We start from the raw sequence: 14,474 nt of genomic DNA, 5'->3' as shown, positions 1-14,474 counted from the left end.
GGTGCCATCCAGGAGCTGCCCCCTCCCCCCAAATAATTTTTTTAAAATTAAGTAATCTATAAGCTCAACATGGGGCTTGAACCTCGAGATCAAGAGTCACACGCTCTACCAACTGAGCTAGCCAGGGACCCCCAACAATAGATTTCTTAATGTTGTCTTTTCCAGTTAGAAGTAAGCTCTGTGAAGGCATGGACCACATTTGTTTTGCTTATCATTTTCCTCCTGAGCTTCTTGTACAAGGCCTGACTCAAATGAATGCAGTGAAAAGATGTTCTTTAAAAAAAATTTTTTTTTTTTTTTTTTTTAGTGTTTATTTTTGAGAGAGAGAGAGAGTGAGCAGGGGAGTGGCAGAGAGATGGGGGGGGGGTAGACCAGAGGATCCAAATCGGGCTCTGTGCTGGACAGCAGACAGCCTGACTCAGGGCTTGAACTCATGAAGCATGAGATCATGACCTGAGCAGAAGTTGGATGCTTACCTGACTGAGTCACCCAGGTGCCCCTAAAATGTTCTCTTTCATGAGAGGAGCTCAAAGCTTAGTGGAGAATACAGACACATAAACAATTAACTACACAATTAGGTAATGTATTGGAGGCAAAAAGAGTTCAGTCTTCAGCAGGATTAGTTTGAGATACCAAGGTATGGGGACTCCTACACATCTGAAACAGTCTGAGTTGATGCTAACATGTTAAGGGAGTAAAACGCACAGGAGAGACAGAAAACTACCCGAGTATGCCAGATCACTCAAGGAGCGAGGAGAGGCTGAATGAAAAGAGAGGGAGGAGGCTGGAACCGTGCGGTAAGTTTTGGGCCAGGGAACGGATAGAGGTGGGAGAGAGGTAAGAAGCGATCCAACAGAGTATTTCAGAAACCAAGGGGAACGACTATGCGTTTTTGTATCCCTCTAATTTACCATTGTGTTCCTAGTATTTTGCACTGGGTATGGCATGTAACAGACACTCAGAAAATCTGTGAATTGAAAATTAAGTTGAATCAGAACCTTTCAAGAAACATTACACAACACGCAGGGAAGTGCTCAAAGAAGAAAGAGTAAGCAGCCTGGAAATACTGCTGCTGAGGTCAGTAAGGGTGAGGGCTGATGTGGCACGGTCTGAGAGTTGAGTTGAGCCTGGTGAGCTTTCGTTGCAGAAAGAACAGTACATTTCTTCAATATTTAGTCATGTTTACTTTGCCCTGGGGTTGCAGAAATCCACCAAAACCGATCTCTGTTCTCAAAGAGCTCACAGTTTGGTGGGGGAGACAAACACAGGTCTTGATAATTATAGAATAAGGTGGGAGTACATATAGTGAGGAGCTTGTAAACTTGGAAGGCTTCATAGAAGAGGTGACATTTGAGCCAGTCTTTAAGGTTGGAGTTCACTAGTGCAGTAATTCTGGAGGAAACAAGCATGTGCAAAACCCTGATAAATGCAGTGGCTCTCAAGCTTGTAGGTGCATAAGAATCACTGGAGAGTTGCTTATAACACAGATTCCAAGCCTATATAGTTCCTGGGAAACTTCTGGTTTAATAGGTGAGTGGCATCCATTTTAACAAGCTTCACGGGACTACTCTTCCAGAAAATCTCTTTCTGTGCTCCCACAGTCATAGGCCGGGGTGGGGGAGTGGGGGTAGGGGATGCGGGAGATGAGGCCGGACGGAGCTTGACCCATCGGGCTCCTGGGGTTCCCATAGAGGTCACGCTATCACAATAAAAACAGCTCCATTTTGAGTCACGCTGCTTTCAGGGTACAAGCCGCTTTCATGTGCTTTACTTGTCGGACTCTCGCAGCAACTCTGCGGGATAGAAATTACCCGTCTCGTATCGTAAGGGAGGAAACCAAGGCTCACTGAGGGGAGGCGATGTGCTCAAGGTCACAAAACGAGAGGTAGCAGGGAAGAGACGGAAAGCCTGGCGACCAAATTCCCAGCTCAGAGTCTCCACCACAACGAAGGCAGGCCGCGAGTGGGTGGGGCTCAGGCCCTCCCTTCAGGCTGGTTCCAAAATGGTGGGGGTAGTGGCGTCAGCAACGCCCCCGCCCCTTCCGTCCACCTCCCTCCTTCTTCCCCAGGCCACCCAGGCGGGGGGAGGGGATGGAACGGAGCAACCCACGTGACTGCCGACAACCTGGCGCGTGACGCAAAGCGGCGGGCCCAACGCTCGCCTTGCCTGCTGGGAAACGTAGTTAAGCCGGCCGGCAAGTTGGCGAGGAGGGGCGGGCCTAGCACTACATTTCCCAGGAGGCAGCGGGACGACGCCGCAGCTACCGCCGTCGGAGAGCGGGGACGCGGGGCGCGCTGTCGGGCGGGGGCGAGGTTCGGGCCGGTTGTGCCGTTGCGAGGTTGCAGCTGCGATCGCTGCGGTGGGCCCAGGTGAGTGAGGGCCTCTGATGGGGATTAGGGCAGCTCCGCCAGCTCCAGTCTTTTTCGTTTTTGTCTTTTCTCCGCGGCGGCTGGGTCAGGGTCCCCGGCAGGCCCGGCGCGGAGCCGCTTCCCCGCGCCTACCCCCAGGCCTCTGAGCGGGCCCCACTCTCTCGGCTCCTCCCCCTCCCCGCCCTTCAGGGCTTCCCCTCGCTTCGGCCTAGCTCCCGACGCTTTAGTCCTCCTTTTCTCGAGAGCAGCTCGTACTTCTTTTTTTTTCCTCCCCGTAAGCTGTGAGGGAGAGGCTTCCACATCCTTCATCTCTCCCTTTGGCCGTAGGAACCCCATTATTTGGATTTTTTCTTTTCCCCGAACTCTTTGAGTGCAACCCAGCCCCCCTCCCCCTCCCCTCGGTCTCCATTGGCCTGGTTCTGCCTTCTCCTAGGGCGCATGTGGCTGGCCCTCAGTAAATGTTAGTCCTTCTTTTTTGCCTTGCGGCCAGAGGAGGCATAGTCCAAATTTATCTGCTACGGGAACATTTGTGCGCCCACTTTTATTTCAGTCTCTTGGGGTGGAGGTGAAGCCGATATGCATTCCAGTGGTAATTGGCGTGTGTTCTGCTTGTAGAAGGCAATTTTCTTTGCCTCCCTTAGCACTTCAGCAACTTTTATCAGCTATTCTCACTGCTTTTCTAAATCTTAGGGGTGGAGCTTGGCAGAAGCTGGCGAGTAGCGCTGGTGCCCAGAAGTTCGAAGCCATCAATGGTAGTAGGGTGTTTACGGAGGGATTGTTAATTGGATTGAAGGAGAAGCCTCAGTATGGTAGAGCCTGGCGGGCGAGAGCCAACGAAGCTTCTGGTGGCAGCATAACAGATGGACTCTGGAGCCAGCTTTCGTGGGTTCAAATTTTGGTTCTGTTAGCTTTTTATTTTAGGTCAAGGGGCTTCCCTTCCAGGTGCCTCAGTTTCCTTATCTGCAAAATAGCGGTAAGTAACGGGGTTATTTTATAGAGTTTTTGTGAAGATTAAATGAGATTAAATTGAAAACCGCTTAGCTCATTACCTGGCATGTATTAAACGCCATTATTATTATCCTCATCGCTTACAGGATTTCCAGTGTGGGCCCAGAGTGGAAAGGCATGTGTCACACTATCATTTTCCTTTCCTTTCGGATGGCCCTCCCCTTTTTTGTTTATGCACCTATTGTCTGTTAGGCTATCTGGACAGCTTGAGGTGTCCCAACAGTAGCCTGTTGAAGTCAGAAGTGGTTCCTGCCATGAAAAACTTCTGGAGCAAATAGGGCTTAGTTTGCTCTTTCTTGGGAATTCTGCTTTGTGAACTAGTGCACAGACTTTAGCAATACCGAAACCAAGTTTATTCTGTAGCCAGTCAGGCTTGATTGTATCTTGTAATAGGTGAATTGAAGTTTTCATAAAACACTGTTTAATAATCGTTATGTCCAATATAGGCTTATTTTTTTGTTCTTTAAACCTTTTGGCAGCAGTGAAAGATCTCCGGTTTTGAGGACTGATGTTTTTAGTCTGCAGATGAAGTACAGTCCAGTTTTAGTGGTGGTGTAGAAGAACTACAGCAAAAACTACAGTTCTTTAGCATATTTCATTAGCATTGCCACCACATACAGATACTTTTTGAATTTGATTTAGCCATTGAAATCATGGATTATAAAAAGAGTGAGTGTCCTGTTCTGTACTGAGCGATTGCAGGGAGGAAGCTTGGAATATTTCTGAGATTAGCGCAGATTAGTGCTGAGATGGAAGAAGATGAGGCTGCCTGAGAGGGAGCGGAGGCAGATGATTAATTTTATTTATTTATTTCTTTGGATAGTCTCAACCACTGAGAATCTTAAGATTCTCTTGGGCACGTTGACATCCTGAGTTGAAGGAAGTGTGGTTAATGCTCATCTCTCAGATATTAGATTTTGATGGATTGCTTCACATGGTCATTCTGTAAACATCTAAGATTGATTCAGTAAATAGTGCCTGAGGACGTACCATCTACCGGCTCCTGTGCTAGGCTCTGGGAGTACAGGGACATGTGAGACAAAGGGGTTTTGCTTTTGGAGAACTGCCAGTATAGTGGGGGAAAGATATAGCAGGTAAGCAAATAAATGACAAATTGAGAAAAGTAATGTGGAGATCCCTAGCAGGGGACTCTTTGCTAACAAGGGAGACCTAAGGGTGGTCAGAGAAGTTCTTTTGGGTGAGAGTGAGGAGCCAGTTTTGTAGGAGGGACCATTTCTAGGTGGACGTAACAGCAAGTGCTGAAACTTGAAGGTGAAAATTTAGTGTGCTTTCAGAACTGAAAAGAGGCCGAAAGTAGTTGACACACAGAGTAGTTACTGAACAGATGGACAGTAAGGTTGTTTGTGGAAGCCATCAAGGCTTTCTGATTTATATTTTAAAATCACTTTTGTAGAGGTGTGGAAGATGGATGATGGGGGATAACATTTAAGAGGCTGTTGTATTGGTCCAGGCTGGACATGGTAGTTGCTTAAGTAGAGGGATAGAATAGAGATGTATTGGTGGGAAGAAGGGAGGAGTTTGGAGACAGTGTAGGTTTAGACGGTGTAGGTTTTAGAACAGGCCATTCTTTTCTATTTTTTTTTTTTTAAGTTTATTTATTTTGAGAGAGAGCAGTGCTGGGGAGGAGCAGAGAGAGGGAATCCCAAGCCAGCTCCGCACCATCAGCACAGAGCCTGATGTGGGGCTTGAACCCACGAACCATGAGATCATGACCTGAGCTAGAACCAAGTGTCAGATGCTTAACTGACTGAGCCACCCAGGCGCCCCAGAACAGGCCATTCTTAATCCGTGGTCCATGTACTGTAGGGGGCCCTTGAACTCCGTAAAATTTTTGTGGGGGAGTGTATTTCCTCAAAGTTCAATATGTTCCATCTTATTCATTAGTTTCAGTGTTTAAGAACCACTGCTCTAGAGTCTGTTATGCTGGTTTATAACCCATAAAAAACTAATTGCCCATGGGTTACCAAGAGAGTTCAGACTCACGGGTACCCTTTTCTAAAACATTGATTTTCTTCAAGAATTTTTTTATTTTTTTTTAAAGTAATCTCTGTATACCACGTCAGGCTCAAACTGAAAATGCTGAGATCGAGTCGCCCCAAGAACTGAGCCAGCCAGGTGCCCCATTTCTTAGTCTTTTATGGGAACTTTTTTTTTTTTTTAATGTTTATTCATTTAGGGAGGGAAAGAGAGAGCTCAAATAGGGGAGAGGCAGAGAGAGGGAGGGGGGGAGAGCATCCCAAACAGGTTCCGCTCTGTCAGTGCAGAGCCTAGTGAACACGGGGCTCAAACTCAGAACCGTGAGATCATGACCTTAGCCAAGATCAAGAACTGGACTGAACCATTCAGGTGCTCCAGGAACTTTTTTCTTAAATCAAAGTTAAATGTGCCATAGGAGTCATCTTTTAGTTTCTTTTTGTTCGCAAGGTACGGGCTGATGCATATACTGAGGAAGCTGAACATTAGTGAGCTCGGTTTCATGAAAACCCATTTCCTAATTTTTCTTCCACTGGAAGAAATAGTTTCTATTTTAGTGGTAGAAATGCAGAGTAAGATTTTCTTCTTGCTTTCCTTCAGCAATTAGGGGTTTTAGATGTATATTCATATTTTTTTGTAGTGTGTTTTGACATGCCAGCATGTTATTGGAAGCATAGGGTGTATTTTCTACCCCAGAGTTAGAGCTCTACCACTGAGAGAAGCATGTGTTTTTCTTTATATGGCAGAGGTTGAAAACTGAAAGCTTATGGACTAAATCCAATCTCCAGATGTGTTTTGATTGGCTCACACAATATTGTAAATTTGAATTTGTTGTCAACATTAAAAAACCAAGGAGATTTTATGTAAAAATTTGGATTCAGTGTGCTTTTGAAAAATCTCTTCTGGCAGTGTGTTTCTGCTTTGCAGCAGCCATCTTCTCTGGTTGGGCATGTCCTCTCCAGTTTGTCGTAGCCCTCACCACAGCCTGACATGTATCCCTGACACGGAGCAGAGTGTCACTTGGTATTATTTTACACCTTTTTTTTTTTTTTTTTTTTTCAACGTTTATTTATTTTTGGGACAGAGAGAGACAGAGCATGAACGGGGGAGGGGCAGAGAGAGAGGGAGACACAGAATCGGAAACAGGCTCCAGGCTCCGAGCCATCAGCCCAGAGCCTGACGCGGGGCTCGAACTCACGGACCGCGAGATCGTGACCTGGCTGAAGTCGGACGCTTAACCGACTGCGCCACCCAGGCGCCCCTATTTTACACCTTTATATTACTTGTTTGTAGGCATTTTAATTTGTTCTAGATATATGGTATAGGTCTCTACTGCCTGCACTGGAAGTCCTTTTGCTGTCTTAACATTGTATCATCATTAAAAATTGTTTTCTGGGGGCGACTGGGTGGCTCAGTTGGTTGAGCATCTGACTTCACCTCAGGTCATGATCTTGGGGTTTGTGGGTTCAAGCCCCGAATTGGGCTCTGTGCTGACAACTCAGCCTGGAGCCTGCTGTGGATTCTGTGTTTCTCTCTGTCTCTCTGCCCCTCCCCTGCTCGTGCTCTGTCTCTCAAAAATAAATAAACATTAAAAGAAAATGAAAAAATTGTTTTCCGTATTGGTGCCTTTTTTTTTTTTTTTTTGGACAGTGAGGGAGATAAAATTCAGAACATTGTATTATTTTGTTTCCAAACTCAGAAACCCAAGGTCTTTTAAAAAGCATAAAGGCATTGATCTGACCCCTGCCCATTTATTATTACTATTATTATTATTATTTATATATTTATTTAGAGAAAGACAGTGGGAACAGGGGAGGGCCAGAGAGAGAGAGAGAGAGAGAGAGAGAGACGTGCATACACACACACAGTCTGAAGCAGGCTCCAGGCTCTGAGCTGTTAGCACAGAGCCTGATGTGGGGCTTGAACAACCACGAACCACAAGATCATGACCTGAGCTGAAGTCAGATGTTCAACCAACTGAGCCACCCAGGTGCCCCCAGGGTCCTCATATTTGTTCTGCCTGATTTGGTTTTTAGCATCTGGAATGTTGTAACTGCATAGCTGGGCCTGTTTCAGAACATAGAAGAAGACCAAGCAAAGAGAAGTTGCTGAATGTCTAATTAGAAGACTTTAGACTCTTGTCCTCAGGGATAAGAACCAAAGTTGTATGTGTTTTTAATATGCCTGTGTGAAGTCCTTTGCTATCAATTTCTGTGTGTAGGTTTTTTTTGGGGGGGGGTAATAACTCAGTTTTTCTTTTCTATTTTAATAGGGCAAGATACGGGGTGCTTGGGTGGCTCAATCGGTTGAGCATCCGACTTTGGCTCAGGTCACAATCTCGCAGCCTGTGGGTTCGAGCACCGCATTGGGCTTTATGCTGACAGCCTCAGGAGCCTTTGGGTTCTGTGTTTCCCTCTCTTTCTGACCCTTCCCTGCTCGCACTGTCTTTCTCAAAAAATGAATAAACGTTTAAAAAAAAAATTTGTTTTCAAAAGCCATTCTGTAAAGGCTATTCTGTAAAACTGAGTTAACTGTATAAGTTGTGATAATGATGGCATTTCTTGAATTTTTGTAAGTTTAGTCAAGTATAGATTCGACGGGAGATTTTAAAGTACTATTTGGAGGGGTGCCTGGGTGACTCAGTCAGTTGAGCATCTGACTCCTGATCTCAGCTCAGGTCTTAATCTCAGGGTTGTGAGTTCAAGCTCTGCATTGAACTTCAGATACTGTTTGGAGTGAGGAGGGTGCCTCAGGAAAGAGCATTTCTGCATTGCTAATTTTTTACTCTGGGGTTCTGCTTAACATTACATTTTTATCTATTTAAAATTTTTTTCTTTAAATTTATTATTTTAAGTCCATATCCAATGTCGGGCTCGAACTCATGACCCTGAGATTAAGAGTCACATGCTCTTCTGACTGAGCCAGCCAGGCTCCCCAACATTTCATTTTTAAAAATTAAAACAACATTGATTCCCTAACTCCTCCCCCTGCCCTGTGGTTTAGTTAAGCAAGGCACAACCTGTAAAACCCTTGGTGGGGGCAGGTAGTTGTCTTCAGTTTTATTTCCTCTGTTTATAGGTAGGTGCTTATTGAAAAAAATAACATTGCAGAAATTTGTAATGTAGAAAATAAGTTTCCTGTGTATAATGCTAGCTCTTTAGGCCAGTGTAAGCAATTTGGGTATATAGAAGAGATTTCTGTTCTCATTTGTTGTACTTGTGATTTTTTTTTCCACCCTTTGATGCCGGTTAAAAGGTATTTCTGAATAGTAAAGGTAGACAGGAAGGAACCAAGGAGGAAGTAGAGATGAACCTCTTGGTTTATTATGAAAGCTGAATACTTAAAACATTGCTTTAAAAGGACTTAAAGTGCAAAAGTATATTTGTGATACTCTTGTTTTCTTGGAAAATTTGGGTGATAGTGTTGATTCTTGGGTTAATGTTAAGTGTTTTTCCTTTGTTCATAGCATAGATTTTAGCTTGCCTGTTCTCTCCCTTTGTTTCGGGATTATTTGTCACATAAGTTTTTGCTGGACATTTTACTATTAGCAAGTACAAGTTGTTTGACCATTCAGCCAGCCATATTAGGTGATTAAAGTGGCCTTGAATGTAGTGCCATATTGAATGACTATAGAATGAGGAAGAGAATATTTTCATTTGTTGGCTTGTTCTTTTCCTTTTTTGCTCTGGAGGCTACTTAGTGTTGGAGGATACATCTAACATGAAAGTAGTTATAGTTATTTATTTTTGAGAAAGAGAGAGGGCATGCCAGGGGCAGAGAGAGAGAGAGAGAGAGAGAGAGAGAGAGAAAGAATCCCAAGCAGGCCCAGCCCAGTGGGAGCTGACACAGGGCTTAATCTCACTGTAGCAAGATGATGACCTGAGCTGAAGTCAGATGTTTAAACGACTGAACCACCTAAGCGCCCCATGAAAGTAGTTTGATGAAAGTAGTTTGATAGGTTGTATTTTTTTTTCTTTTGTATTTTCAGCAAAACATTTTCTGTTGCGGTGTTAGTAGAGTGTGCTCATAGAGGTACATGATCTTTGGTACCTAGAGGCCTTAGTTATCAGATGCAAGGGATGAGAAATGGAAGTCCTTTTTTTGTTTATTTTTAATTTTTATTAAAAAAATTTTTAAGTTTATTTATTTTGAGAAGGAGAATGGGAGAGATTGAGAGAGAGAGAGAGAGGGAGAGAGAGAATCCCAAGCAGGCTCTACACCATCAGTGCAGAGCCTGATGCAGGGGCTCAAACTCACTGAACTGTGAGATTGTGGCCTGAGCCAAACCAAGAATTGGACTCTTAACTGACTGAGCCACCCAGGTGCCCCCCACCCCCACCCCCCCTTTTTTTTTAAACTGGGACTCTGGGGCAAGTTGCTTATCCTTTTAGAGTATCTGTTCAATTTCAAATGGAGATAGAAATCTTAGTTTCCCATTTTTTCCACATCCTTGTCAACACTTATTTTGTGTTTGTTTTAAATGGTAGGCATTAAAACCCGTTATGTTGGCTATCATGTGCTTGTGGCTATTTGTGTATCTTTGAAGAAATGTTTATTCAAGTCTTTTGACTATTTCTCATCTTAACATTTTTGAAGCATTTTTTTTGGTAATTTTTTTTTTTTAATGTTTATTTACTTTTGAGACAGAGACAGAGGATGAACGGGGGAGGGTCAGAGAGAGAGAGAGGGAGACACAGAATCTGAAACAGGCTCCAGGCTCTGAGCTGTCAGCACAGAGCCCGACGTGGGGCTCGAACTCACGGACCGTGAGATCATGACCTGAGCCGAAGTCGGACGCTTAACCGACTGAGCCACCCAGGCGCCCCCCCCCCCTTTTTTTTTTTTTTTTTAATTAAGTGGGCTTCATGCCCAACTTGGGGCTTGACCTCACAACTCTGAGATCAGGAGTAGCATGCTCCACTGACTGAGCCAGCCAGGCGCCCCACATTTTTGAAGCATTTTGAAGTCCGTTTCAGATGTCCATACATTTCACATTTAAACACTTCAACATGCATATTGTTAGCTAGAGTTCAGTATTTGCTTTTGGATTCCCTTTTAGCAGGGAGAGAAGGAAAGGGAGGTAAAATATACACACTGAAGTATGACCATCTTTGTAAGTGCTTGAATGGAGAGGTTTTGGGTGCCATTTCTTAACTGGAATAGTTCACTTTTCCTCTGATTTAATGATGATGTTTGTCTTGAGTTAGATTTTTGCCAGATTAGTATTGTGACCATATAATTTATCAATTTGAAGCAGGACACCATTGAGAGAATGCTATTAATATGCTGGGACAACAGGTGTAAAATGTCTTTAGCAAACTTAGATGTAAACTCAATCTAAATACTAAAGAAGCACATTTATAGATTGAGTTTTTTTTTCAAAAGTAAATGTTTATTTAAGCACTTTATATGCATTATGTCATTTAAACCTATATTTTGGGAGGTTAGTAAAGAACTTTTTGTTTTACAAATGACGCTGAGGCCCAAGGAAAGAGAGAGGATTTGAATCTAGGTGTGGCTCTAACCCTCTCCTCCTAGTCACTGTGCTGTACTGCTCAGAGTAGTGGTCTAGGGAGTGGATTGGTCACTAAATTAAGACAGGGTCCTCAGATAATAAAATGTCTCCATTTTGTTATTGTCATGTTTATTAGATCTAACGTTAAAATATTTAACTTTTAATCAGAAATAATGGGCTTGAATTCAGCTGACAGACTTTGTGGTTCACTGCTGCAGATAGAATGACAGAAGATGTATTTCAGAATTGACCATATTTGCTTAGCTTTTTGTATCTTTTAAAAAAGTGTTTGTTTATTTTGGGGGTGGGGGGAGAGCACGAGCTGGGGAGGGGCAGAGAGAGAGAGAGGGAGGGAGGGAGGGAGGGAGAGAGAATCCCAAGCAGGCTCCCCTCTGTCAGTGCAGAGCCCTTTGTGGGGCTCAGTCTCATGAACCATGAGATCATGACCTGAGCCAAAATCAAGAGTTGGACACTTAACTGACTGAGCCACCCAGGTGCCCCACATCTTTTCATTTTTAAAATGAAAATATACCTTTCTTTGAGAGAATTAAACAGTATGTATGTTTGACATTAATGTAAAGAATATGTGAAAAATTGTACAGTTTAATATCTTATGAAACTTAATATAATCACATATTGTCATTTATTATTAAATAGTTTGGATGTGTAAAAGTGAAAACCCTGTCTCACACAAGTTTAGGCACAAATAGAACCAAAGCCCTCTAGTCTTGTGCTGTTTTCACAGTTGAATAAAACAGTGTTAGTTGAGCACACTAGAAATTCTCACATGTAGTTTTTTTTTAAGATTTTAAGTAATCTCTACATCCAATGTGGGGCTCGATCTCAAAACCTCAAGATCAAGAGTTGCGTGCTCTATTGACTGAGCCAGCCAGGCACCCCTCATATGTAGTTGTTTTAAACTCCATCTGAATTTGAGTTTAGCCATTTCAGTGAATAATCTCAGTAAATGGTTGGACTCTTGGCTCAGTAGCAGTGGATCTGAAATTTATTGGATGAGTGATACATAAGAGTGTCATTTAACTGTTGCAAATGCTTTGCCATAGCAGTTATGATCGTTTCTTGTTTTGTTTTATGTTATTTTTTTTTTTTAATTTTTTTTTCAACGTTTATTTATTTTTGGGACAGAGAGAGACAGAGCATGAACGGGGGAGGGGCAGAGAGAGAGGGAGACACAGAATCGGAAACAGGCTCCAGGCTCTGAGCCATCAGCCCAGAGCCTGATGCGGGGCTCGAACCCACGGACCGCGAGATCATGACCTGGCTGAAGTCGGACGCTTAACCGACTGCGCCACCCAGGCGCCCCTGTTTTATGTTATTTTTAAATAGTCTCTACACCCAAGGTGGGGATTCCAACTCACAACCCAGAGATTGAGTTGCACGCTCCACCATCTGAGGCAACCAGATGCCCTGAACATCTCTTGATAATTTTTGAACATCTCTTTCAGAGAAGGAAACCTAATGAAAAAATTTTTTCATGTTTGTTTATTTTTGAGAGAGAGAGCATGAATGGGGGAGGGGCAGAGAGAGATGGGGACACAGAATCCAAAGTAGGCTCCAGGCTCTGAGCAGTCCACACAGAGCCTGACGTGGGACCTGAACCCACGAACTGTGAGATCATGACCTGAGCTGAAGTTGGAAGCTTAACCAACTGAGCCACCCAGGTGCCCCTTAATGAAATTTTTTTAATGAAGAATTTTTTAACATGGTTAACTCAAAGTGCTAACTTCCTGATAAAATATGATACCTACACTCATCATAAATGAGGTATTTGAGTATGTGAATCATAAGTGTAAATAAAAGATAAGTTACTTAATTTCAAAGTAGTCAACTGAATTATTGCTGTGGTTATTCGGAAATGAGGATTTTATGTGCTAGTCAAAAGTATACATAAGCTGTAGCTTTATGTACAGTATGTTATTCCAGCTGGAATTTTGACCTTACCCTTCTCACCTCATCTTATTCTGGTAACTAATCTGAGAGTTGCCAACAAGGAATAGAGGGCACTTTCTCAGGAGAGGATCTTTGGTTTCCTTGTTGGGTATTAAGTATCACTGCAGAGCTATAGGAATATACAGGCTTTGTATTCTGCCTTTATTCCTTTTAGTGAATAAGAAACCATTGTTCAAATATATAAATCCTGGATACACTTTTTGATGTTTGTCTCTTTATCATAAAGCATTATGTTTGCAAAACTAAGATTTTCTTAGAGTAACTCTTGAGCAATCTTAGTTTCCTGTTGAAAATATTTAAAACTTTTTCTTGACTACATTTCTTGTTACAAGTTATATAGCAATTAGTGTAATTTTTTTTCCCCTCACTCAGCAGTCTGTGCCTGAATTGGACCTGATGTGGAGTTAGGCAACATCCTAGGGATTTAGCCTGATCTCTGCTTTTCATTGTACAGCTATTTGTGTATCAGCATAGTATTTTGGAGATGATTCTGAAAACAATTGCCTTTAAGGATTTGTTTTGTTTTTTGGCAATTATGTAAACACGTTGCTGGGGAAAAAGCCTCTCCCTTCCAATTTTGTTTTTTCTTCAAACTGCCTTTTTAGAATACGGTGTGCTATGTGGTTTACATTCATCGGTTCATTTAATTCTTATGATAGATTGTAAGATTAGTGTACAGTATTTATTTTTTAGAGCTGAGGAAACTTAGATTATACACCTTGCTCAAGCCTGCAAAGAAATGGAGTCAGGATGCTAATTCAGGTTAGTTGTGTGTTTGCAACATGACTTTACCATTCTGCCTGTATTCAGCAGAAATCTTCATGTGCTTTTCCTTCGATGTGGAGTTGTTTCTTTTTTTTTTATTAAAAAATTTTTTTTTTAATGTTTATTTTTCGAGTCAGAGAAGATACAGAGTGTGAGCGGGGGAGGGGCAGAGAGAGAGGGAGACACAGAATAGGAAGCAGGCTCCAGGCTCTGAGCTGTCAGTACAGAGCCTGACGTAGGGCTTGAACCTAAGAATGGTGAGATCATGACCTGAGCTGAAGTCAGGCGCTTAACTGACTGAGCCACCCAGGTGCCCCTATGTGGAGTTGTTTCTTTGATGTGACCTTAAGAGCACTGCTTTATGAATCTTATTTCAAGCTTTAGAAGTGTTTGCAAAAATCTGTGTTTGGCCAGGAAGTTTGTGAGTTATGTGGGAATACTTGTACTTCTCTGTCACTATCCTAGAGAATCTTTTTTTCCTCTAGAGACTGGGAAAGGGAGTGAATCTAAAAGGAGCACAACCAGTGTTCAGTGTTGTATAAACTTTTTCTTCATTCTTTAAAAAAAAGCCTGCAATATGAAGGTAACCAAAAGAGTACAAAGAATAATACAAGTAGTACCTGTGTATTTAAGAGATCAATTAAGAACTAAAGCTCTGCTACCACAACTGAATCTTCTAGGAATGTTCTCTCTCAACCTTGCTTCTGATTTTGGTGTTTATGATACTTGTGTGTTTTTCTAGACTTTTACTAAACATGTATGGTTTCCTAAACAAAATACCGTATTTTTTTTTGCATGGTTTTAAGTTTCATGTGAGTTTTTTAAATTTTTTATTAAAAAAATTTTTTTTA

At 42.6% G+C, this 14,474-nt stretch overlaps 1 protein-coding gene across 3 annotated transcripts in view; it reads left to right on the top strand.

Moving 5' to 3' along the window:
- Positions 1–2,292: 2,292 nt before the first annotated feature.
- Positions 2,293–14,474, top strand: part of THRAP3 (thyroid hormone receptor associated protein 3) — a 74,126-nt gene continuing 61,944 nt past the window's right edge. For 2 of the 3 annotated variants that reach the window (XM_047082273.1, XM_047082274.1), the window contains exon 1: positions 2,294–2,369. The gene's annotated coding sequence lies outside the window, so the exon portion shown is untranslated. Of the gene's footprint in view, positions 2,370–14,474 lie in introns of all 3 variants that reach the window. The other variant, XM_047082275.1, reaches the window with a different exon arrangement.

This window comes from Lynx rufus, unplaced genomic scaffold (assembly GCF_022079265.1).
Source record: "Lynx rufus isolate CCGP_SWC_20201006 ecotype Redwood Valley unplaced genomic scaffold, mLynRuf1.p SCAF_2, whole genome shotgun sequence".
Classification (NCBI taxonomy): domain Eukaryota; kingdom Metazoa; phylum Chordata; class Mammalia; order Carnivora; family Felidae; genus Lynx; species Lynx rufus.
The sequence above is the reverse complement of the archived record's forward strand: the minus strand, read 5'-3'. Positions and strand labels throughout refer to the sequence as shown.